Source organism: Rhinolophus sinicus, linkage group LG03 (genome assembly GCF_036562045.2).
Source record: "Rhinolophus sinicus isolate RSC01 linkage group LG03, ASM3656204v1, whole genome shotgun sequence".
In the NCBI taxonomy this organism is placed as follows: Eukaryota; Metazoa; Chordata; class Mammalia; order Chiroptera; family Rhinolophidae; genus Rhinolophus; species Rhinolophus sinicus.
In genome coordinates this window covers 33,395,264-33,419,244 of record NC_133753.1, presented here as the reverse complement: position 1 = coordinate 33,419,244, position 23,981 = coordinate 33,395,264, and the positions used below count along the sequence as shown (strand labels likewise).

General features: G+C 39.8%; 1 protein-coding gene across 4 annotated transcripts in view; it reads left to right on the top strand.

Moving 5' to 3' along the window:
* Positions 1 to 23,981, top strand: part of SYT16 (synaptotagmin 16) — a 225,984-nt gene that overhangs the window by 57,739 nt on the left and 144,264 nt on the right. The window contains exon 1 of one of the 4 annotated variants that reach the window (XM_074327398.1): positions 16,413 to 16,626. The exons of the other annotated variants lie outside the window; for them this stretch is intronic. The gene's annotated coding sequence lies outside the window, so the exon portion shown is untranslated. Of the gene's footprint in view, positions 1 to 16,412; positions 16,627 to 23,981 lie in introns of those variants that run through there. 4 annotated transcript variants of the gene reach the window in all.

The following is a 23,981-nucleotide window of genomic DNA, read 5'->3' as shown; positions in this document are numbered from 1 at the left end:
TATTTGTGGAGCTTTTAATCAGGAATGGCTAACGCAGCATTTAGCTAGATCCTTGGTCTTGTCCGTACCTATATCTTTTTTTTTTATCTTCTAAGGTCCCTCTGCATCATTCTCTGATGTGCCTTGTCCTTTTCCACACTCCATGCTGAACCATGTACCACACTGCTTTTATTGATTTTTGACACAGTGACCATTATACAATTAGAGTCTTCAATGCCTGTTTGCATTCACTTAATGCTCAGTATTGAAGAATAGGAAATTTCTGCCCCAAATATAACAACTATGTTTCTATTATGATAGCTATTTCTATCCCTACTTGTTATCATGCATTCATATAAATATAGGCACTCCAACTTTATATTATTTTTTCAAATATGACGTCATAGTATCTTAATACTTTAAATATAGTAAAATGTCCACTGTCTTTAAGTGTGTTCCAAAACTTGAAGCTAGCTTTGATAAGATGAGGTAACAAACCCCCATGCAGAGCACTGAATGTCTTTCCACCATTTTCAGAAGCTGTTTTTCTGTATTTGTTTTCTGTATTTCATTTTTATACATCACTCTGAGCTGCTGCTTGTCCTTTGGCAACAACATGCTGTTTCACTGGGATTTTGTTATAGAAGAGTTTTTTGCCTGTTTCCTAACTGTGCAGTCAGCACTCTTAATTTACTCACCTGAACCTTTCTGAGTAAAATTTATAAGGTATATTACCTGAAAACGATGTCTTCTATCCTGATGGACACATATTTCATAGGAATTCCAACTGGGTAACTAGATACCTCTGAAATGGGTGCAGAGGTTGAATTTTGAAGGACTGGTCACAGACTAGAACCTAATTAAGTTTGAAGATCTGCTGTCAGAAGTAGGCATTTGCCAGAATGGTTCAAAGCCATTACCTTTAATACAAATTCAACCCCAGTCAAGGTACCTTTAGGTATTTTGGGTCTAGAAGTTAAGGCTTGGCCAATTTAGAGGGACAGTCACTTTTTGTCAGTTCTGGATTGTTTAAACCATCGTTGGAAAAACAGGTTCTCTCCCAAGTCCATCCCCACTCAAAGGATTGTTGTTTCTAGTTGAAAAATCTACAAAAAAAGATGCAAGTGAATTTGCATCATTGAAATAAAAGAGCTACAGCAGATGAGTAAGAGGCTCAGAGGAGCTGTGTCCTATGTGTTTAAGAAAAAGCTGAAAGTAGAGTAGGTTAAAAAATTGAAAGCATTAAAATCAATATTTAAGAGGTTCATTTAACCATAACAAAAACACCTTAGCAACAGACCTTTTTTTTTTTTTTTTTTTTTTTTTTTTTTTGTAGTACTTTGCAAAGGAAGTGGGGCTCTCTGAGCTATGATTGGCCTCTCAGTGCAGTGAACCCATGAAAAAGAACTCCATGTTCCATTGAACTGGAAGCCAATTACGTTGCCAGGGAAACCAGCCCCTCTGTGCTTCTCAGGTGAAAGATGTTTGATCTATAAAACAACAGAAACAGGGGTTTACATGAGGAATATTATCTACATTGCCCAAAAAGTACAGTTGGGGAAAACAAGTATGTCATCGTTGCAGTTTACTAAATGATTATAGAGGCAGAAAATTCCTGGGAAGGCCATTTGGTACGCACCTTACCGAGGATGCTGGTAAAGATTCAACTGCAAATTCACTAATGTCATGCATATTTTTAGTATCATGATGGGAGTGATGTCATCAAGCTTTAATGCCAATTTATAACTAATTTTGATCAACCAGTTAATATTTTGTATTACTTCTCTTGGTTCATATCCCATCCTGGGAGACTAAGGATTTATCAAAACTCACTTTTAATTTGAAAAGGTTTGTCTAAGCACCAAGAAACAGAATTAAGCATGAAAAAGAGGGGTGTGTAGGGGCTTCTTTAGAATTAGAGGATTGGATAGGATTACTAAATTTGTTTTCATTTTGCTTTTGACATTTGAATACTATTGTTGCACTGACAGCCTCACACCCAAGTGTGACATTGTGTGCACTTATGACCAATGAGTCACTTCTTGGGTACGATTTCAAAAACAGTCAGTTTGTATTACCCTGTGCTTGGGAGCTCTTTGAATTATTGAGTTAAGACAAGGTTTATGGCCTTTATATTTGCTGTCTAGCAAAGAGTGTTGAATAATGAACTACATTTTTAATCAAAGATTTCTTTTTACTTGAATCCTTTGTTTCCCAAGAGGCCTAACCTGATTTATTATGCTGAGTTCTCTAGGAGGAGGCTGTATAACCTTGGTTTTCTTCTGAGAAATGATGAACATTGCTTGGGGGAGCAGCAAGGAAAAAAACAAAATTGACTCTTGGAAGTACTTGAGGTTTGAACTGTCCAGCCAATTATCCATCTATTCATCTCTCCATCAGACATTTTATTTCCCTAAATACAAAGCACTAAAGGAGCTACAAAGACTTTGTCCACATCACTGCAATCTCTCGGTCGGGACAGATAGAAACAGGATGAAGTAAAGCTAAATAGAACTCCTCAAACAGTGCCTGGGATGTGGTAGACACTCAAGAAATATTTGTCAAAATGAATGAATAGAGATATAAAGTGCAGTAGAAACATGAAGTAGGGGGTGATGGATTCTCCTGGGGAACATGGAGTCTTGGTGCTCCCTCATTTCATCCAGGTGTTGGCTCAAATGTTAAAATCCTCTCCCACTTCCTGTCCCCACCCCGCAGACAACTCAAATCTATATTTCCTTACCTCACTATATTCTTCTTCTTGATACTTGTCACTTTCTGAAAATATACATATTTATTTCTTTACTAGTTTGTCTGTTTCTACCCCTGGACTGTGAGCTCATGAGTATAAGGATTTTGTCTGGCTTGCTGCTGCTGCTGCTATATCCCCGGGGCCTTTGTGCCCAGAACATAGCACGTGATCACCAAATGTTTGTTGAAAGGACGAGGGAATGAATGAATGATGGGCTCTGGAAATACAACTCGCCACCACGGAAGCACGAAGACTTACTTTACACGTTAGTCTGCAAAGTCCTAGTCTGTAGCCTTGAGGAAATGGGTGGGCTGGCCAAAACTTTTTTCAAAATTATTTTCTTTTTACACCTCTTAAGACTGTCCTTAAGGAAAAAACAAAATAATGTCATGTGATCCGTTTAGAGCTAGGTGGCATGGGTTGCAGAAGTGTACGGTTAGATGATATGTAATTATTGCCATTTTTATGTTTTGAAATTAAATAATTTCCTGTTGGTGGAAATTAAAGAAAATATACCCTGCTATTGTGATTATGGACACTGGACTTTATTTGCACTGGGTTTAGCTTCAACTGAAAATGACAGAGAAGAAAAGATCATCCTTCTTTGGGTGGCTTTTTTCTTCTTTTTTTCCCCCTGAAGAAAGCTTGGAGACAACAAAGCCGAAAGGAGCACCTTATATCTCTGCATGCTGAAAAAAATACATCAGGCAAAATAGATCTTCATGAGATGAAATCAAAGTTGGTTTTGCCAAACATAATAGCTTTGTCTACAAACTTTTTTATTGCAGTGCTAAGGATAGAAAGCCATACACAATTGGAGAAGGTCCAGAATTACTGGCAAATCTAATATTTTGAAGCATGTTTTAGAAAAATCAGTGAGGTCACATCTCTTTAGGACACAAGTGGATGGCATTACTGGGATTTCTCAGGATAGCCTCTCCTGCTTTTCTTATTTGAGGAGCCCATTTTGGAAACTTTGAAAGCTACTGATATCTTTGAAAGGAGATGGGGAGTTATAATTTATTCAGTTTGGGAGCTCATTAATCTGTAATATGTATATTTTTATATCACTTCAAGATTGGAGAAGCCTCATGACTTCTGAAGCTGAGGTGCAACCGAAGTTTCTTTGCCAGGGACAACTCCAGCTGGAAGGAAAAGCTTGGCCTTTGAACCCAGACAAAGCACAGATGAAATATCTATTTTTTGCCATTTTGGCGAAGCAAAAGCTCCATATGTTATGTTGTTGCTGAATCATGATGTCTATACAAAGGACTCTCATTCAATCACATGCATACTATTTTAGTACACTCTTAGGATTCCCCAATTTTATCTTCAGTCTTGACTTGAAATCCAGTCTCGTTTATCCAAGTGACATGTTCACTTGGGTGTCCAGTAGGCATCAGTGATTGAACGTATCCAAGACAGACTCTTGATTCTTCCTCACCACCTGCTCCTCCTAAAGCATTCCTCAGTTATGTAAAGTGGCACCATCTGTGCTCAAAACCTTGACATGATCCGTGATTCATTCATTTTCTTCACAACCTCTATACAGTGTATCAGCCATGCCTGTTGGCTTGCTGCTACCTTCAAAAATATATCCACCTCCTCTGCTGTCACTCAGGTAGAAACCACCATTACCTCACTCTTGAACTTCTGAGAGAGGCTCCTAGCTAATCTCCCGTCTTCCACTCTTACCCCTTCTAGCCTATTCTCCACACAGCAGCAAAAAGAGCCTTTCAGGCTGTAAATCAGGCCTTGTTACACTCTGGCTCAAAACCCCTCCCGTGGCTTCCATTATATTTAGAATCAGATTCAAATTCTCACCATGGCCTGAAGGGTCATACATGATCTAGTTCAACCTTATTTCCTCCCTCTCTTCTCCTTGCGATGCTCCCGGTCACTCAGTCTAGAAGAAAACCCTGCCATTCTCTGTGCCTTCTAATTTTCTTCATGTTTGTGGTTTTGGGGAGACATTAAAGAATACCCCTCTTTTCCTGTCACCTAGGACACCAAGGACATTCAGATGGTGAACAAAATATTGGCCTTTTTCACACTAAAACTGATGGATGCACTTGGCTTTAGATATTTGGCCAAGAGGGATACAGTGGCAAAGAGAACAAAGACCCTGTTCTCACGGAACTTACATTTAAGATGAGAAATTCTTTTAAAAACTCTTTTATCTATCTGTCTGTCCACCGTCTTATATGCGTTTATATGTACATAGGTACGTTTCATATAATACATAGTACATAGCCATCCAATAGGACCACAAGATGAAATTCCCTACTACAGAAATTCTTTGAATTTCTAGACATCAAAATTTTGAAGCACCTGATTGAATGATAGGCACAAATTTAAACTAATTTATTGTGATAAAAATAAAAAACCCATTTGGAACCATTTGGCAGGGAGGAGTTAATTCTTTATTGCTTTTCTTTCTGAATATATGCGTATATACATGTACACACGTATATTTATATATGTGAACTAGGTATATATTGTTATTTTCCAACTCACCATGATGGGTGTTTGTGTTTGATCAGGTTGCCACTATCATGGAAGTAGATATCTATACAAATTCCATTGCTGGAAAAATTGCTCCTGCATGTTGGAGTCTAGTGTGACAATGCCTTTTCAGTTGCTGTTTCTATGGGTAGAAATCTGTAGACCTCTGGAAATACTGCAGAATTTGTTTGAAGGTGGCTTCTACTTGGAAGACCTTTATATTAAGCATGGATTATTATTTCTCTCCCTGCTGACAACAGTGCATCACTGATACAGTCTTTGCCAAAGATGATCTCATGGGTTTGAGGAGAAGGGAAGTGGTACAACATGAATTCAACCCAAAGCTTGGAGCTTTCTTGTATTCCTTGATACAAGCTGGCCTGTCTGTCAAGGTGAAAGATGGGTGCTTTGATTTTTGGCTGCTGTGTCTTTATGAGTCATTTTTTTTCACGACTAGTTGCTATCAAAATGAAAAGTTGCTTAAATATTTAAGATGACTTGCATTGTATTTCAAAACCATTTCATAATTTCAACTTCTTATTCAAGTCAAACAACTTCAACCTTTTTGTTGAAATTTACATTTGAGAAGATTTTTTTTCAGGGGCAAAATGTGGATTTATTTCAATCAGTGTTCAGGAAATACCCATTAATTTTTGCATGAAAAAATGAATGAGAAACGTAACTCTTTGTAAAGCTGCTTGTATATTCTACCTATTGAAAGAAATACAATTTCAGTCTTCAAGTGCATTGTGTGCCAAATATGTGTGCTTGTATGTGCTTTTGTTCATTTTCTGCCATCAGGAGCTTATGTTAGATTCTCAGACGGTTTTGTGACCCCACAAAGTTAAGGTCACTGTCCTAGAGAGTTCCATCCTTGCATGGACATCTATTGTATTGCTTACACAGTATCCATTTCCCTCCTAGTAACTGTACCTGATGTCTTTGGCCATACTTAGTACATAGTATGGGAGACCTGTAGCCAGCTCTAATTAAGTCAACGAGCCTGTCCATTCTCTGGGCCACAGGCACAAGAACATGGCCCTAGTGGTACAATCAGAGCCAGTTCCAAGGTTGTTTTTTTGAGATACTGAAGAAGGAAGCCGTCTTCTACTGGACTTAGAACTATAATGATAGAAGCCTGAAAGTGCTGCTGCTACCTTATAGGGAACCCCTTGTAACCTGAAAGTAAAGCCAGCACAACTGACAGCAGAGCCCAGAGGTCCAGAAGGATAGTCCCCTGATAGTGTCTGAGCAGTTTTGTGTTTTTTTTTTGCTTGAAGCCGCTTGCATTGGCACTTTTTTGTCACTTTCAAATAGAAGTCAGGATTATGATGTAGCAAGGCTTTCCTAATTATAAATAAACACAGAACTATAAACTATAAGCAATAATAAAGTAGGGAGCTTTTTAGTCTTTGGAACTGAAGCTTTGGCTCTGATGAATTTTGGTACTGCTGTATATTGCTGGTCACTATTAATGTTTTTGACAAAGGTCAAGTTTGTTGTTCTGTCTTAAACACACTTTGTCTCCTATTATCCAATGCCATACTGGAAAGACAGGTCTGGGAGATCTGAGTGGTCAATCAGATGAAGAAGATACGGCAGCCACTCAGAGCTGGGAGTGGGAGCCATGAGATGCAGCCAGGCTGACCTAATGGCACCCGGTGTTGATGTCTGAGAACACCTGATGAAAAGAGGAGGAGGAGGAGGGGACACAGAAGATGGGTGGGGAGTGGAAAGGAAAAACAAAACCAAATGTCCAGTGGTAAGGGGACTAAGTCAATAAATTACAATATACTTTCATGTTGAAATATCTAGTATCCATTACGAATCATATTTTAAATATAATTTCTGGAAAGATTCATGATATATTGCCTGGCAAGAAAAGCATGACATTTTAGAAAAGTATGGTTCCTTTTTTTTTTTTTTTAACAAAATGCATGAATACATATAAATATTAATAAAACATTCTCAAAGATACCTCTGAAAATGCAAAAAACGATAATCTCAAGGGGGTGGAATTAGAATGTTTTACCTGTTCTTTCTTTTGCTTGTTTGTGTTCTAATTTTTCTAAAATGAATATGAATTACTTGCATAAAAAACAGAAGCAGAAGGTAGCTCCTGAGAGAGCAAATCACTAGTGTTGCAAAATCGTGTCAGAGAAATGTAGAGGAAAGAATCATTTTTCTAACTTTTGGAAATAATACAAAACTAAACTCGACAAATGGGGAGGATTCATAGCAGAAAAGACAGTCTTAAAAGTTCAGCATGACAATGGGCGACCACTATTTTTATCTTCCTCTGGCACTAATTTCCAATTCAATTTATTAAGTAGGTTTTACATCAGCGTGTTCCATGAAGAGACCTCCCTGTCCATCTGATAGAGATGTGTTGATAATCACAAGGACAGGTAAGCAGTAGATGCTCAGGGAAGCACCTCTCCCTTTCCCAGCCTGTCCCCATTTTCCTAGGACAGACCTTCATCTTCTCTCCTCTGCACTAGTGCAACAGCCTCCTAGCTGTTTTTTTCTGATTCCAATATTTTTATCTCTTAAGGATGTATTAGTTTCTTATTGTTGCTGTAACAAATGACCACAAACTTAGTGGCTTAAAAGTACACAAATTATTATTCAGTTTTGTGGTTCAGAAGTCTGAAATGCATCTCACTGGGATAAAATCAGGGTGTCAGCAGGACTGAGTTTCTTTCTGAAGGCTCTAGGGGCAAATTTTCTTGCTTTTTCCAGGTCCTAGAGGCCTCTCACGTTCCTTGGCTTCTGGCCCTTGTCCTCCAGCTTCAAAGCCAGCACCTATGGGTCGAGTTCTCCTTCTGCTATCACTTGTCTGGTTCTCCTGATTCCCTCTTCCACTTTTACAGACACTTGTGATTACATTGGACCCATCTGGATAGTCTAGGATAATGTTGCTATTTTAAAGTCATCTGATTAGCAACCTTAATTCCACCTCGATGCCCCTTTGCCAGGTAACCTAAAACATTCACAGGATCCAGGCATTAGGACATAGGCATCTTTGGGGGCCATTATTCTGCCTCCCATAGACAGTCATCTTCAGAGCTACCAGAATAAGCGGTCTTGTATGCCCACCTGGCCAGACCTCTGTCCTGGTTGAAACCTCTTTGAGCCTCTTAATCCTCCAAAGTTCTTGACTTGACATACAAGGTTTTTCACCCTCTGGCTTTTATCTCAGTCTTTCACTTCCCTCCGGCCTCTCAATTTATGTTCAGATAGTACTGAACCGGTAGTAATTCGCCATTCTCCTCCCCGCACATACATGCATTGCTGTTTCATACCCTGTGCCTTTGCTGATGCTGGCCCCTTTGTCTTTTATTCATCTGATCACCAGGCGCCTGACTTTTGTCCTACCTCCCAATTTTTCTTTGCTGGCTCTCCTTCCTTTCTTGATTTCTAAATGTTTGATGTGTTCAGAACTTGGCTCTCACCTTCTTCTCTGTCCTTTTAGATGATCTCATCCATTCTCGTGACTTCGACCACCTGAAGATTTTCAAATTTATGTCTCTAGTTCTAAACCTGTCTCTAGACTTACATATACAAGTGCCTACTAGAAACCTTTCCTTGGGTGTCCCATATGCATTGTAGCCATTTGAAATTCAAGATAGATATTCTCTTGATCCCCTTACCCCCAAACTGCTGAATTCATTTACTTATTTGTTGAATGAATGTTCATTATTCTATTCAGCAATATACTAGGTAACTTTTATTGATTGTTTACTGCATGTGCCAGACTCTCTTCTAAGTTTAGCCATCGGGACATCCTCATGAAACAGATTCTATTCCTATTTTCATTTTACAGATGAAGAAATTGAGGCCCAGAAAGGTTAAGTGGTTGCCTAATTTACAGGGCAGTAAGTGGTAGAGCTAGGATTTGAACCTTTTCAGTTTGACTGCAGCCCTCAGGCTCTCAGCTACAAGGCTAAACAGCTTCACAGCCTCAGGCTTGTTTTTTGTGAACTCTTCTCAAACCTCTAGGTTGGCTTAGGAGCAGCTCTTCTGTGTTCCCTCAGCCCTCTGTGCTCATTTCCAGCTTAGTAGCTAACATGTGATGGTTAAATCTGTGTTTATCTCTGGTCTCCCTCTGGAGAATGTACACTGACTTACTCATCTTTGTTCCCTCAGCATTTAGCTCAGAGCCTGGCACAGTAAGCATTGAAGATCTCGTTTGTTGAACCAAGTAAAAGCTCCTTGTTGCTACATTATCATCACATAACTATGATCCTTCAGCAGTGGGTTGTCCTAGAACCTTCGCCTTCTGTTCACTTTGCCCTTTGAATCAGGTCTAACATCATCGCTTTTTATTGGAAAGGTCACTAGCCGCTTCCTCATTGTGACAGCACCTGAAATTCTCCTCTGAGAAGCCATCTGTAACTAATCAAAAGTGAGGGGACCATTTTCTCAGTCCCATTCTCTCTAACAGGAAACTTTTGTGTTTCTGTTGTATTCATAACCTTTGCTCGGTAGGCAGTGTCAATATTTAATTTCGTCTCTGCCCTATTTATATGTTCACTCTCGGTTCTCTCCTCAGCTGTCTGTATTTCATATGGAGTAGTGTCACCTCAGGTTGTGAGCTGCTTCCCTGAGCCCTGCTAGCCTTGTTGATTAGAGTAAGGGGCTCAGAGCCATTGAAGAACTATTTGGCCTCTTCCCTTTCAACATTGTGTAACCCAAACCAGCTATGCTGTAAGTTGTTATTAGTTACGTGGTAGACCCAGCAAGAGAGACATACCAGTCTGTCACGTGTGGGGCAACAACCTCAAAGCAAATGTCCTATTGGAAGTGAGATGAAAAAGTAATAGTACAGTGCTTAAGAGAAAATACTTCGGAATAGACAGACCTAGTTTCAAGTCTTAGCTTTAAGAAAATACTAGCTGTTTTACCCAAAGAAAGTACTTCTATGAGTTGTTTCCCCCTTGGCTTTAAAGTGGGCCAAGGGGTCTTATGTTGAAAATGAGACTATCTGTCACATACTTATAGTCAATGCAGGGGTTCAAAAGAGAGATCACACGTAGGACCCAACTAGCTCCATGAGTAAAGAGGTAAAGAGATGCTTTATAAATTCTTATCAGTGGTGATGAAATCAGTGTTAGTTTGCGGTGGAGGGATTATTTGTATGCCATTCTTTCTCCTCATTCTGGCATGCTGGAAGAGAATGGCCCTTGTGGATTTTTTAAGTTATATAGAAAGTTATTAGGTTAACAAAAGAATATTCCAATTAGTTGGGCCACAAATTATGAGAACCACCGGTGTGGTATCAAACGCATTTATAAGAAGTATGTTAATACAATCAAACAGCTATCTCTTTACCATTTTCTCTTAAAAAAAAGATGCCAGGTAGCTTGAACTACATTGATCTGGGTGATAAGTTACACTGATCTGTACTGCCCTGGTTTGTTGTACAGAGTCAACCATCCCAGGGACCCCAAAATCCCTCTTCCTCAAATTTCTTACTTCTTAACCTCACCATTAGGTGACAAACCCCTCCTGTGTTTTGGCCAATGAATGAGTGCAAACACTTTGAGCTATTTGTTGTATAGTTGTCTCCTACTAGGTGTCCTACTAAGATCTGGAAGAAAACTTTATTTGTAGCCTCTGAACATCTTAATGCAATTATTGGGACGCAGTAGGTTAAGTGCCTGAGTCAGACAAATGGCAATGAATTTTCAGCTTAAGTGTTTGACAACTTAATTATCTAGTATTTGCTATATTTTATAAGGTTCTTGAAAATCATGCTGTCACTTCTTTATAAAAATTCAAAATCAACATATTATCAATAGGAATTTGACCTTCCTTCAAAACCATATTGACAAAAATGATTATAAGGTTACATTTTTCATTAAGAGTCCAATTATTACATTTTGGGACTGCTCTCAGTCTTTTTGTTTGTTTGGAGCAATGAATAGTTTCCTTTAAACGTTAAATGTCAATCATGCAAAATTAATACTTACACAATACTGTATAAGACCACTGTCCAGTATGGAAGAAAAGGGGTATGAAGACATTGAAGTTATTTTGACATGTAAGTTGAGGTGGTGATTTTTGCCCATTAGATAAATTCCTTCAAATGACTTTTTTTTTTTAAAAGATTTTATTGGGGAAGGAAAACAAGACTTTATTGGGGAACAGCATGTACTTCCAGGACTTTTCTTTTTTCCCCACCATGCCTTGCGGGACTCGAAGAATTTAACTGGCAAACGTGTGGTTGAGAGCCCACTAGCCCATGTGGGAATCGAACCGGCAGCCTTTGGAGTTAGGAGCATGGAGCTCTAACTGCCTGAGCCACCGGGCTGGCCCCCCTTCAAGTGACTTTTGATGATCCTAGTTATACCCAGAACTGTGCTAAGGGCCATGTAAAGATAAAAACATATATATATATATATATATATATATATATATATATATATATATATATATATATATATATATATGCTGAAGAAAGGGGACAGAGGGTGGGGGTAATTCGGGTGAAGCTCATTTATTAAGATGATTAAACCAAAGCACCACAAGAGCCCTTCTAATTTGTGGGTCTTTGAGAATATTTGAGGGCATTTGAGACCTGTAAGCCAAGAGAATGCATGGGTGTCACCATATATGGAATATGTAACTAAGGTATGTGAGGATTAGAGTTGTCATTTGGATGAAATTGTAAAGCAAGACCTGGAAATTTCCATGCATTTTAACCTAAGAGTAAAGGTGTTAGCAGCAGCAGCAGCAGCAGCAGCAGCAGCAGCAGCAGCAGCAGCAGCAGCAGCAATTTAGTATGTAAACAACTAGTATGGTATGCATTCAGCATTAGGGTGTATTTCCTTTTCAGTATTAAATCAAGTACCTAAATTAAATCTTGGTTTGGGTATTTATTTAATCCTCAGAATTCTCTATAAAACACTTCTATGACAGTCTACTTAGTACTATTATCTATCTTTTGCACCAAGATGTGCTGTTTATTTCTCATACTGCTATGTCCTGTTTCATGTATGGGATTCTCTTGCTGATGAGGGGCCTAGCAGAAATAGTCTTCAGTTTCTTATTATGTGAAAGGGGATGATAATATCTAACTAATGAAAGTATTTTGTGCACTAAACAAGCTTGTTGTGTCCTAAATTTAGCTACAAGTGACAGAAAACCCCAAATTACAGTGCCTTCCTCAAGTTGGATGTTTATTTCTCTCTCACCTAAGTCAAGTCCACAGGTAGGTTAGTTTGGGGCCATTGTATTGGCATGTTGACTATCAGGGACCCAGGCTGCTTCTGTCTTGTTGCTTCACCATCCTTACCACACCTCCTAATGTTTGCACTTAACATTTTCTTGGCCAGACCTTAGCCGTATGGCCTCATTGAGTTGTTGGGAGGGCTAAGAAATGCCATCTTTATTCTGGGGCAGCCATTTGCCTAGCTAATAATTGGTGGGTCTGTTCCTAAGGAAGAAGGAGAGAAGAGATATTGGGGGCAGCTAGCAGTGTCTGGCATGGTAGCCAAGGGTAGTGTCTGGCATAAGATGTTCTTCAACTGCATGTTCCCTTCTCCTCCTTCCCCCTTTCCCCTCTTCTCAGCTATTTCCACCCGCAGTGAGTCTTCATGTTTAGACTAGAAAGTGTTAAGCCTAAAAAGAGAGCTTTTTGGCAGGAAGGAATGAATTCCTGTGACCGGTTTCAGTTAATTTGTGATTACGGAAGAAAATCTTGGCGTAGATTACTATCGAATCCTGTGTTGTGCAAAGAGTGTTCACTGTGGACACAACTGATGTATTAACATTTGCATTTAAGTAGCTGATTATATGCTCAGCATTTAATATCATGGAAAACAAACACTTTCCAAAATTACCTCAGAAACTCGTTAGCACTGCGTAGGTCCATTGCAATTAATAGATGAAAAAGAAGGGATTCTTCTCCAGGACTTGTGGGGATGTATAATTGCAGTTTTGCTGTGCACATATATTACGTGTTCTGCTCTTAGGAAAACTTCAAGGTTAGGCTTCACAGTGGCTATCTTTTGTGCTTTTGCTTTATTGTCTTCTAATGTTTTATGATGTAATGATTATGTTCCTGTCACTCTTCGCTTGAAGTGAATGAATCAGAATTTCTCATCTTGAAGGTGAAGTCCCAGAGGAATTTTCTGAAAGCTCTGTGGGGCTTACATATATTTCATGTTTTATCCTCACAGAAAAGGAGGAGTTTTATCCTCCATGCTTGTGAAAATTAAAGGAAAACTTAGAAATTCTAGGACTGGGGTCATGGTTCAGATTGTGTAAAATCACTGCGTGAACGTATGAGGGCAGGGGCTTTTTCTCCCTCAGTCCTGCCTATACCTCTAGAATATGCTTGGTACATCGTAGGCTACATATAAAAATACAAGGTGTGATCAAACAACATGGTGAATGTTTAAATTAAAAAAAAATTATTACAGTAGAAGGCACATTGCCATTAATCCCCCTCAAAATATTCCCCTTCACTTTGAACACTTATCCCATCACTCTTGTCACTTTCTGAAGCAGTTCTGGAAGTCCTCTTTTGTGAGTGTTGTTAGTTGCGCTATCCTGGCTTCCTTGATGTCCTGAATTGATTCAAAACGTTTACCTTTCATGGTCATTTTGACTTTAGGGAAGAGCCAGAAGTCGCACAGTGCCAGATCCAGTGTATAAGGTGGATGAGGACACACGGTAATGTTTTTATTTGACAGAAATTGCCATATACCAGAAGCAATGTGTGACATGGAGACTTTCCGTTATGATCACAAAATACAGTGAATGCTACTGCTGAGTGCCATCCAATGAGAAGGCAGGGATCGTCAATACAGGGATTGGTGTGTCGAACCTTAGTAACAGTGTATGACAAGTTTCAACTTGTTCGGTGTAGTCAGTTAGGTGTGAGCTACGGTTGAGAGAAGGTGTATTTTACCTTGACGTGACAATGCATCATGTCACACATCGCTACTGGTTCAGCAATTTCTGTCGAAAAAAACATTATACTATGTCCTCATGCATCTTACTCATTGGATCTGGCATTGTGCGACTTCTGGCTCTTCCCCAAAGTCAAAATGATTCAGGACATCAAGGCAGCCATGAGAGTGCAATTAAAGACACAAAAGAGGACTTCCAGAACTGCTTCAGAAAGTAGCAAAAATGATGGGATAAGAGTGTTTGAAGCGAGGGAGAGTATTTTGAGGGGGATTAATGGCAATGTGTCTTTTACTATAATTTTTTAAAATTTAAACATTCATCATATTTTTTGATCACACCTCATATGTTGTCTAAGAGAACAAATTGAATAAATGAATTGCCAGAAATGGTGGGTGATGTGTAAAAAAGAGGTTTAACTGACTTAGCATTCAATAGGAGTGAAGTTGTGGCTTTCAAAAATTAATGAGACCTTAGATGCTGGAAGGAATTTGCTTGCTTTGGGGGTAAAAATAAGGTTGATTCTGCCCAAATTAACGCACAGAATCAAAGTAGAGTATGTGCTTTGCCTGGTTGAACCTGACAGGAAGCTCACTATAGAGTGCCATCCCTGTGAAGGACATAGACACACAGGCATTGGAGTACAACATAATCCTGAAATCTCAGGTTGGGGTGGACTTCAGAGGCTATTTCTTCCAGTTCTCCTCCTGATTCTTGGATCTGCTCTGCAACTCCCCTAACATGTCAAAGTCCATTCTCTGTATGTACCCAGCAATGGGAAACTCAATTTAGTTTCAGGCATACCATTTCATTTCTCAGAACATTCTGCCTCTACATTTTGGGAAAAGATGAGAGGAAAACAAAGGAGTGTAAAAATAATGTCTAATCAAGGTCAATTGGAAGGAGAGCACCTTCCACTCTTTTGAAGAGCTGTAATGTGAAAGAGGAATTTTTTTTGTGTGTGTTGGCTTAACGGGAGAATTGGACTTAAGCATGGAACCTCTGAAGCAGAAGTTCTTAACTTGGAGTTTGAGGACCTCAAAGGGCTTTTTTGGATGTATTTTAAGGGAGCATCAATACATTCTATAAATGTATTCACAAAATTTTGTACTTTTTTTTTTCCCCCCTGGAATCGGGTTTGGAGCTTACACCAATTTCAAAGGGAGTTCTTAGACCCAAAGATATGAGCCGCGGTAGTGAGGTCTTCTATAACTTCGAGTTTCTTTTTTTTTTTTTTTAAGTATACATGAAATAACAGTTCTCTTTCATTCATACATGGGGAAAATGGACTAATTAGACATTCTGTAACAATTTCTGAGCTGTAATTATATGACTCCTCTTGTATGAAGCTGGAAATTTAAAATCTGTCCCAACTCAACAACAATGGTCCTTCATGCCACAGAACTTCTTATTTTTAGTTTTCATAGACTAACAGCTCGGCTCTTACTTCTGGCTTCACAGTTTAATGTATGACTTTCTGTGACCCTTCAGGTTTTAAGTTCCAGGAAATGTGGCTTCTTCTCAGCCTGAAGCTGTATAGAGCTATTTAGTGAAGAAAGGAGTGATTAATACTTGGGAAATGCCATATTTTTATTCCAGGTTATGATATTCATGGGAACTAGACACTTTTGTCTCCATCAGAATCCCAGCTGCTACCTTGTGCTTGCTTTTTATTGTAGGGGCTGTAAGCACAAATAAGAGAAACAAAGGACTTTTATAATTAACTAAAATATTTATGGCCAGAGTCTGAGTTTCATCAGGGCAGCAAATTACATCTGTTCCCTATAGGAAATAATTACCTACAGTTTGATAGCAAATGAATAATAACTTGGAGCAAATTTATCAGGAAGATAATTTTGCTCATAAAGAGAGAACGAATAATGCCAGTGAACAGGTGGTTTTGTATTTGCATAAAATTTTAAGTTATTAAGGCAGAGGGTTCAAATAGCTATCATAGTGAGTCAGCCTAGTTTCTCTACCTCCTCTTTAGCAAACATTCCTTTGGTGATTCTCACCCTCAAACAAGCAACTAGCTGTCCTTTTACCCCTTTTAGCTGGGAACCGAAGTTTTGTGCTGTTGGAGTGAATATTAACTCCAAGGAGGGTTAATATTCATTATGACCTAGAGTTAGAAAAAAAATTAATAACTGAGAGTTAGGAGAAGAATGGGAAGTGGAGGGGCATTTTCAGGAAATATTTAGGTAGTCTTGAAGTAATTATTATTATTTTTTTTGTTTTTCTTTTTTTAAATTAAGTTTATTGGGGTGACAATTGTTAGTAAAGTTACATAGATTTCAGGTGTACAATTCTGTATTACATTATCTATATCTCACATTGTGTGTTCACCACCCAGAGTCAGTTCTCTTTCCATCACCATATATTAGATTGAAGCAATTATTGAATCATCTTTCTCAAGGAAATACCACGCCTGGTATAACTTGCTTTGCAGTCATGAATTTCCACAGAGCCAGGTGAGTTGGTTTTTCTGAAAAATTCTTTGGCTAACTTTGGTGTTCTAAGGGGAGGAGGCAATTTTCTTTGAAAATAGTTAAAGAGACATGATAGTGTAAATTTGATATTTAACCTATTAACATTTTGTTGGACTTTTGATTAATTTGAGACTCTTTTAGCTGGGAGTTTAAAACCCCTTATGTATCTGTGTCAGATGGGCTCACCGGACCATGGAAATGGAGAGAGGTTGAGAGCTGGAACTGGGCAGAGGCTGCAGGTTAGGTCTGTGTGCCTGGAAAGGAGGCAACAGGTGCTGACCAGAGCTGCAATCAGACTGCTTTGCTTGTTCCTCCCTTCGCTGGAGACAGGAATGGCTATTAGGGGCCCCAAGGGAAGTAGGTGATAGAAAGTTGTTTGCTGTGCAGCAGTTGACAAGGAAGACAAAATATAACTAAAGTTTCGTTCCCCTATGCTTATGTCAGTTTTTAAACTAGTTTTGACCTTGACATAGAGCTTTGAGGTGAGTGAGCCTACGTATAGCCTCCCTTCTGTATGTCTGAATACCTAGCCAGGTGGGGTTGTATGTGAGGATTAGTGGTCTGTAGTCATCAGAAATCCCATGGCAACATGGTCTGGCATTTGTGGGCACCTGCCTGTTTTACATCTAGGTGAGAAGGCCCGTCTTCTGGGGACTGGCAGGAGCAGATGGTGGCAATTACATTTTGTTCTCATTTGCAAAGCTTGTTTCTCTTTTCTAAGATTGGCTCATGTTTGTAGATACTGGCTACTCCTCTGTTCAAAGGCACACTGGAGGCGTCTGGTTACTTTTTAATAACCTGGGTTTAGAACTGAGCACTGCTTCCTTCAGGGGCTAGAGCATAGCAGACAGCTTGTTATCAAGAGCACTATAATGAGGATAAGTACGTAAATAAGGATAAAAGCACATCCCAAAGCACTGTCTCTTGCAGGAAGCAAGGTGATTTAATAGACACACAAACCTGACACGTCCTGTGTGCATAGTCATTAGTGACAACCCGTGAGTGTGGGGGGAAAAGTACTTTGTACCGTGGAGCAATAATGTTGTTAAATGTCTATGAAAAATCCCTGTACTACAAATTTTTGCTGCTTTGCTTCTTCAGCATTGACTTAATTCTGCTTTTCTACCCATTCTGAGGCCCAAAGGAAAGTGATTCAGAGAATATGAGTAAAGAAACTTCTGATTATTATTTATATACCCTGTTTCCCCGAAAACAAGACCTAGCTGGACCATCAGCTCTAATGCATCTTTTGGAGCAAAAATTAATATAAGACCCAGTATTATGTTATATTATATTGTATTACATTATGTTATATTATACCCAATATTATATCATAGTAAAATAAGACTGGGTCTTACATTAATTTTTGCTCCAAAAGATGCATTAGAGCTGATGGTCTGGCTAGGTCTTATTTTTGGGGAAACATGGTAGTTAGTTCTGCCGGCTGTGCTCAGTGTATCTCTCAGGTTTGGCAGACTAGAAAAACACTGTTGGAATCACTGGAGATGTGAGTGGTGGGTATGAAATGAGGAAAGAAAATTCTGGGCATCTATAATTTCATACAGAGAGATAGATGGGAGTAGATAACATGTGTTTGTTGTATGTGGGGGTGATTGGTTCCTGGGTAGGTGAAGAGGAGAGAGTCAGAAAGGGTTAGGTGAGGAATGCCATCCTGGGAGTTGAGCCCAGCATCCTGGGGCTGGTACTGTCATTGGTAAAGTGACCTCGGACAAGTCATTAATTCTCTCTGTTCCTCAGTGGCCTCATATTCAAGAGGAGGTGGTGTTCACTAAATTATCTATTAGGACCCTTCTGGATCCAACTATTACCTACATCCCTTTTTATGGACTAAATGTTTCAGGGGAGAATACTTGCTTCAGTAGAAATTTGACAAAACTAAAACTGATACAACCAATACTTTTCAAAAAAAATTTTTTTTTTCTTTTGCCTTTGGTGCCTGAATTTATAGTGAAGGTGCATCTGAAATATCTTAGGTTTATGTGACTACTGCATTGCTACAGCATTCGTGTCCCTGAAGGACGGGTGTTGGGAGGCTTGCATGGGGCTTTGGGAGATCAAATGGAGTTTTCTGCTCTTTCTCCACGAGCGCTTCTAAAAAGACAGTGCTGTAGCAGAGGTGTTCCCCAAACTGAGCGATTTAAAACTTCTGTTGGCTTAAATATGTTTTTAAAGGTTGCTCAATTGCTTTTTTTGGTCCAACTGAAAAAGAAGGTAATAAAACTGCTGGAAATATACGGTAGCCTTTCTATAACACAGGTCACCAGATTGAATTATATAGAAGGCAGTTATGGGGTACAGTTAACTTAGAGAAGTACTTTAGAACTTCTTTTCCCTATGGCTGTAATTGAGCAAGGAAGGGCTCATCTTGGTTAATCCACCTTGAGAAGAATCCTTCTTACCTTATGTGGCGCTCATCTCTTACATAGGGCTTCTCAACCTGTGGGTACTGAGTATAAAATGAGGATGGCCATAAAGAAAGGCTTTTCTTTCCTTTCTATGTGATTCGTACTAGATCAGACATCTCAGCTGGCTGTCTCCTTGCTTCATCTAGGAGATTTATGCCACTGTCTCCCACTTCGTTTTACCCAGTCCAGACCTCCCTCCAGACCACCTGCTCACAGAGCCAAATTCTACCAGGCATGTCTACCCCCATGTCCCATGAGCCCCTCAAGTTCTACATGCAAACCATATTTTGTCTTTCTCCCCCAGCTGGTCCCTTGAATGTGTTTCCTATCTCTATGAGTGGTAATGGCTCTCACCTGGCAGCTAGGCTCCAGCTCCCTCCCCATTTCTAACTGACCACCAAATCCTAGAGGGTTCAACCTTATATCTGATGGAACTGTCTTCTCCATCCCATCCCCGCTACTATTGCCATCCTTCAGGCTCTCACTTGGGTTGTTGTAATGGTTTTCTAACTGGTTCTAGTAGTCAGAATAATGGCCCCCTAAAGATGTTCACATCCTAGTCACCAGAACCTGTGAATATGTTAGGTTCTATGATGAAAGGAAATGAAGGTTGCTAATCAACTGAACTTAAAATAGGGAGCGTATCCTGGATAATCCAGGTAGGGTCTGTACAAGTGGAAGAGGGAGGCAGAAGTGGAGAGGCATGTAATGGGAGAGGACCTGACGGCCCTTGCTGGCTTTGAAGATGAGGGAAAGGGCCGTTAAGCAAAGGAATCTGAGCTGCTTCTAGAATCAGGAAAAGGCAAGAAAGGACTTCCCCCCGAGAATCTTCAGAAAGGAAGGCAGCCCTGCTGACACTTTGATTTTAGTCCAATGAAACCTATTGGACTATCTACAGAACTGTAAGATAATAAATGTGTGTTGTTTTAAGTTACTGTGTTTGTGGTAATTTGTTGCAGCAGCAATAGAAGAGTAACACACTGGTCTTGCTACCTCTGTTGTGCCAGCATCGCAATCCACTTGCACCTCATATTAATCCTTTGTCTTTACAACCCCTGTATTGTCCTTGTTTACTCAGCATCTCAACACTTTATACGCAGAAGGCAATGAATAAATGAAACAGCCTGTTTTTCAGCACCTTGGTCCAATCTATGATTTTTAATATGAGGAGATAAATTAAAAATCAGTTGGTTACCTTATGTTTTATATATCCCTTTCTGGGAACAGGATGAAATAAAAATATATTCTGTCCTTTGTTTCTTTTCTTCTTTTTTTTTTTCCCAGAGTCTGTTGTTTTTTAAATTATATAATAGCAATTTATTGTAGCCAATTTGATTTAAAAAAGACAACAACCCATAATGAAGACACTCAGAGAGGACTACTTTTATTATTTTGGTATGTGGCTTCCTAGTTATTTATATATCTACATTTATATATTTTTAAAAAAGATATTTTACTTATTTTAAAATTTTAACTTAGTATAGTGTGAACAGTTTTGTAGCCCTTTGGATGGTTGCACAGAATTCCTTTGTGGAGCTGTACTAAAATGTAATTTCTTTCTCATATTATTGAACTTTAATATTATGTCCAATTTTTCTCAATTATGATTAGCATTCCAATTAATACCTTTGCAGAATCTTTGTGCACGTCTGTGGTTATTTCCATAGAATAAGTCCTTTAAGTGTAATAGCTGTGTCAGAGACTCTTGACTTTTTATGGTGTTTGATGCTCTCTAGGAAAATTGTACCAATTTGCACCCTCATTAGCAGTGTACTTTCATCAAGTTGCCCTTCATGCCCGGCCATCTTTTGGCTATATGGGAAGACTAAAGAGCAGGGCATCAAAGGTGACCAGAGGATAGTGTTACACTGGAAGTGGGCACTGCTTTATTTGAACACAGACCAGGCCCTGTGGTCTGCAAGCAGCACACTCAGCGTCTTTGTATCAGAGACACCCTCCTGTCGCACCTCCAGAGGATTGGTACCATTGCTGCTCAGAATGGTCTGTGCATCGGCCCACCTCTTCCCGCCACATCTAATGCCAGAAACCAAGGAATCAGAATCATGGCCTTTACCTGCTTTGATATACTTCTGGTCTCTGGCAGGAGCCTGTAAAGGAAACAGTATGGAGCCACACAGAGAGACCCTCATATCTCCCTGAACTCTTCTGCCCCAGTCACTCCAGACCTTATTTACTCATGGAGTTCAGCTACTCGTGCATGATTCATGTATGTAAATACTGCATGTTATATAGTGTAGAAGCCTCCTTACATGGTGGGATGTGAGTCCCATCAATGTCTGTGGAGGGGACCAGCCTGACATTGCTGTTCCCTCAACATTAACAGCAAACACCTCCTGCTAGACTTCTAGGTCCAGGGCGGTGTTGACCTGGTTGGTAGTTGGCCTGGACTGTGGCTGTTTTTGGAAACAAGTGTCTGGCATGTACAGAAGCATTAATAAAATGTCAAGTTTATTAGTTACACCCTCCTTTTTGGTGGAGTAGTTTTTACCTTGTGAGTTTGGGAAAGCTAAGCTAGTTGTCATGGCAACATAAAAGCTTTCAGGCACTTGTTTGTTTGTTATATTCCTTTGTTAGTCTATGGAGTGGTCTGTAGAGCCTCTTGAAAGAAGATGTGCTGCTTAGTGTTTGACAGTTAAATCACCATGCTGCCTGTCAGAGAGGAGAGCTGGGAGAAGGTGAAGGGACAGCTGCAAAGCTCCTTTCTCGTTGCCTGCTTTCACAAAGATTCTGCCCTTGGAAACAAGGCACCTAAATCTGAAGCAAGAGGTATACTCACTGTCTCTAAAATTACAAGAGGGAAATCATTGAAAGTTGGAACCACTGAACCTGTGCTTTTCAGCCTGTTTTCCCACCCCTCCATCCCCATCCCTAGATGTGGGAACATCTAGGGCAATTATTTTCTTTTGAAAAGTCCAAGGGTGCAAGAGCTGTTCTAGTCTTGGACTCCGAAACAAGAGGTGCTGAGAAAAACAAAACAAAGCTGACTTTTTCAGGATGGAAGGTCTGACCATTACCTTCCGGGCCTGTGTTCTGAGGAGAGAGTGCACTCAGTGTGGTCCTTCCCCAACTAAAGCAGCTGGTCTGTGCAGGGGCCCACTCACTTCCTCAGTCTCTGGGGCCTCGTGCCTCTTCCGTACAGTGGGCTCTGTGTGGACAGTGAGATTTAGGTTATCAGATACTTCCAGGATTGCCTAGATGGCCATTTGAACATTAAAAAACTATTTAAGGAAAAAATAAATTTGTATAGTAGGAAAATAGGGAGAAAATTTTAACCATCTGTTGCATTTCCTCACCCCCAAAATTAACATTTTGGTACAAATTTTATATGTGTGAATGCATATATGTGCACACACATATATGGGTATGTTCATATATGTGAATCTACATGTATATACATATATACACATGTAAGCATGCATTCATATATGCATTGCTATTGTTTTTGTAGAATTTTGCTGCATATGCTTTTCCTGCATAAATCTGTCATTCAACTGTGCATCATGAGATATTCCCATGCCTATAACTTTAATGAATGTATAATCTTTTTTCTTTTTATCATATAGATATATTATGATTTGATTAAACCCTCCCTTCAGTGTTTGACACTTAGGTTGTTTCTGAGTTTCTATTTCTTTAAACAATTCTGGGCTTACATTCTCATGCACCTGTATGTAAATGGCTTAAAAAATACCCAACAAATCCCCAAGTGCCCATTAAATGTTAGTCATTTAAATTTTCTTTTTTTGTTTAAACTGGTGAATCAGCCCGAGAAAAACGCTCTGGTGACTGAAAATACAGAGTGCTTTATGAGCATTTAACTCCTAAAGCTGCCATGTTAGCTCCAGAATTGAAGCATGACGTAAAGGAAACTTCAGGAAGAGATGAGACGGTTGGCAACTACCCTGGCAGATAAAATGTGCTCAGGGTGCCAGCCACCACCAAGGAGATCACCAGATTCCTTTATTGCACTGAGACTTTACTGAGATGACAGCATGTGGTGTAGCATAGTGGACAGGTTTTGACCTCAGACCAGACAAGCTCAGCGTTCCAGGTTCTGCCACTCCGTGCTGGAACCTTGTGCAGGTCCTCAGGTTCCTCACCTGTAAAGCGATAGAATTGTTCTAGGTGATCCTCTGAGGTTCCTTTCACATCTAAAACTCCGTGGTGTGAAGCCGATCCTGCTATGGTCAATTCATTTGTAGTCAGCTGTGGAGAAAACAACATGGACTTTTAATACACTTCCCAGAGTTTAAAACTTTGTGGCCTGTGAAGATTATCGAAATTTTACTGTTATGAACTCCATACTATATTTAGTGAAAGAAAATTTTTGCTTGCCCACTGTCCATTCCTTGTTTCCTCCTAATTTTGCCTGGGGGAGCCACCACTCCCCATCGCAGGCAGTGGGTGATATCAAGCTGTCTGGCCCTTCCAGCTAACGGGTCTGCATGTCCTTTCAGGGGAGATACAGGGTCCTGCAGTAACAGAAGTTGATGTGTGTTCATAGTGGCTCTCATCGATTCCTCCCATCCAGATGCTCAAACTGCCTACCTTCTGGCTGTTTTATAGCCTCATCCGTTCTCTGTTCTTCCTAATCTGTGGACTGTGCGTATCTTCTCATCACATTCTGGTTTCACTTTTTAGCCAGAGTCCGATTCCATTGTCTGATACAGAAAACCCTGACCCTTCATTTCTGGTGCCTAGTCCTGGTTCTCCAGTTGACCAGGGCTTGTGACAGACCACCAGGCAAGTCACTCCATTTCTGTAAGCCTGTGTGTCATGATCTAGGTCAGTGAGGGTAATAAAACCAATCTAGCAAGGTTTTCGGGGGCGGGCATGGAACTGAACACAGGACACTGCAAGCACAGGACTGGCATGTGTTAAGAGCATGAT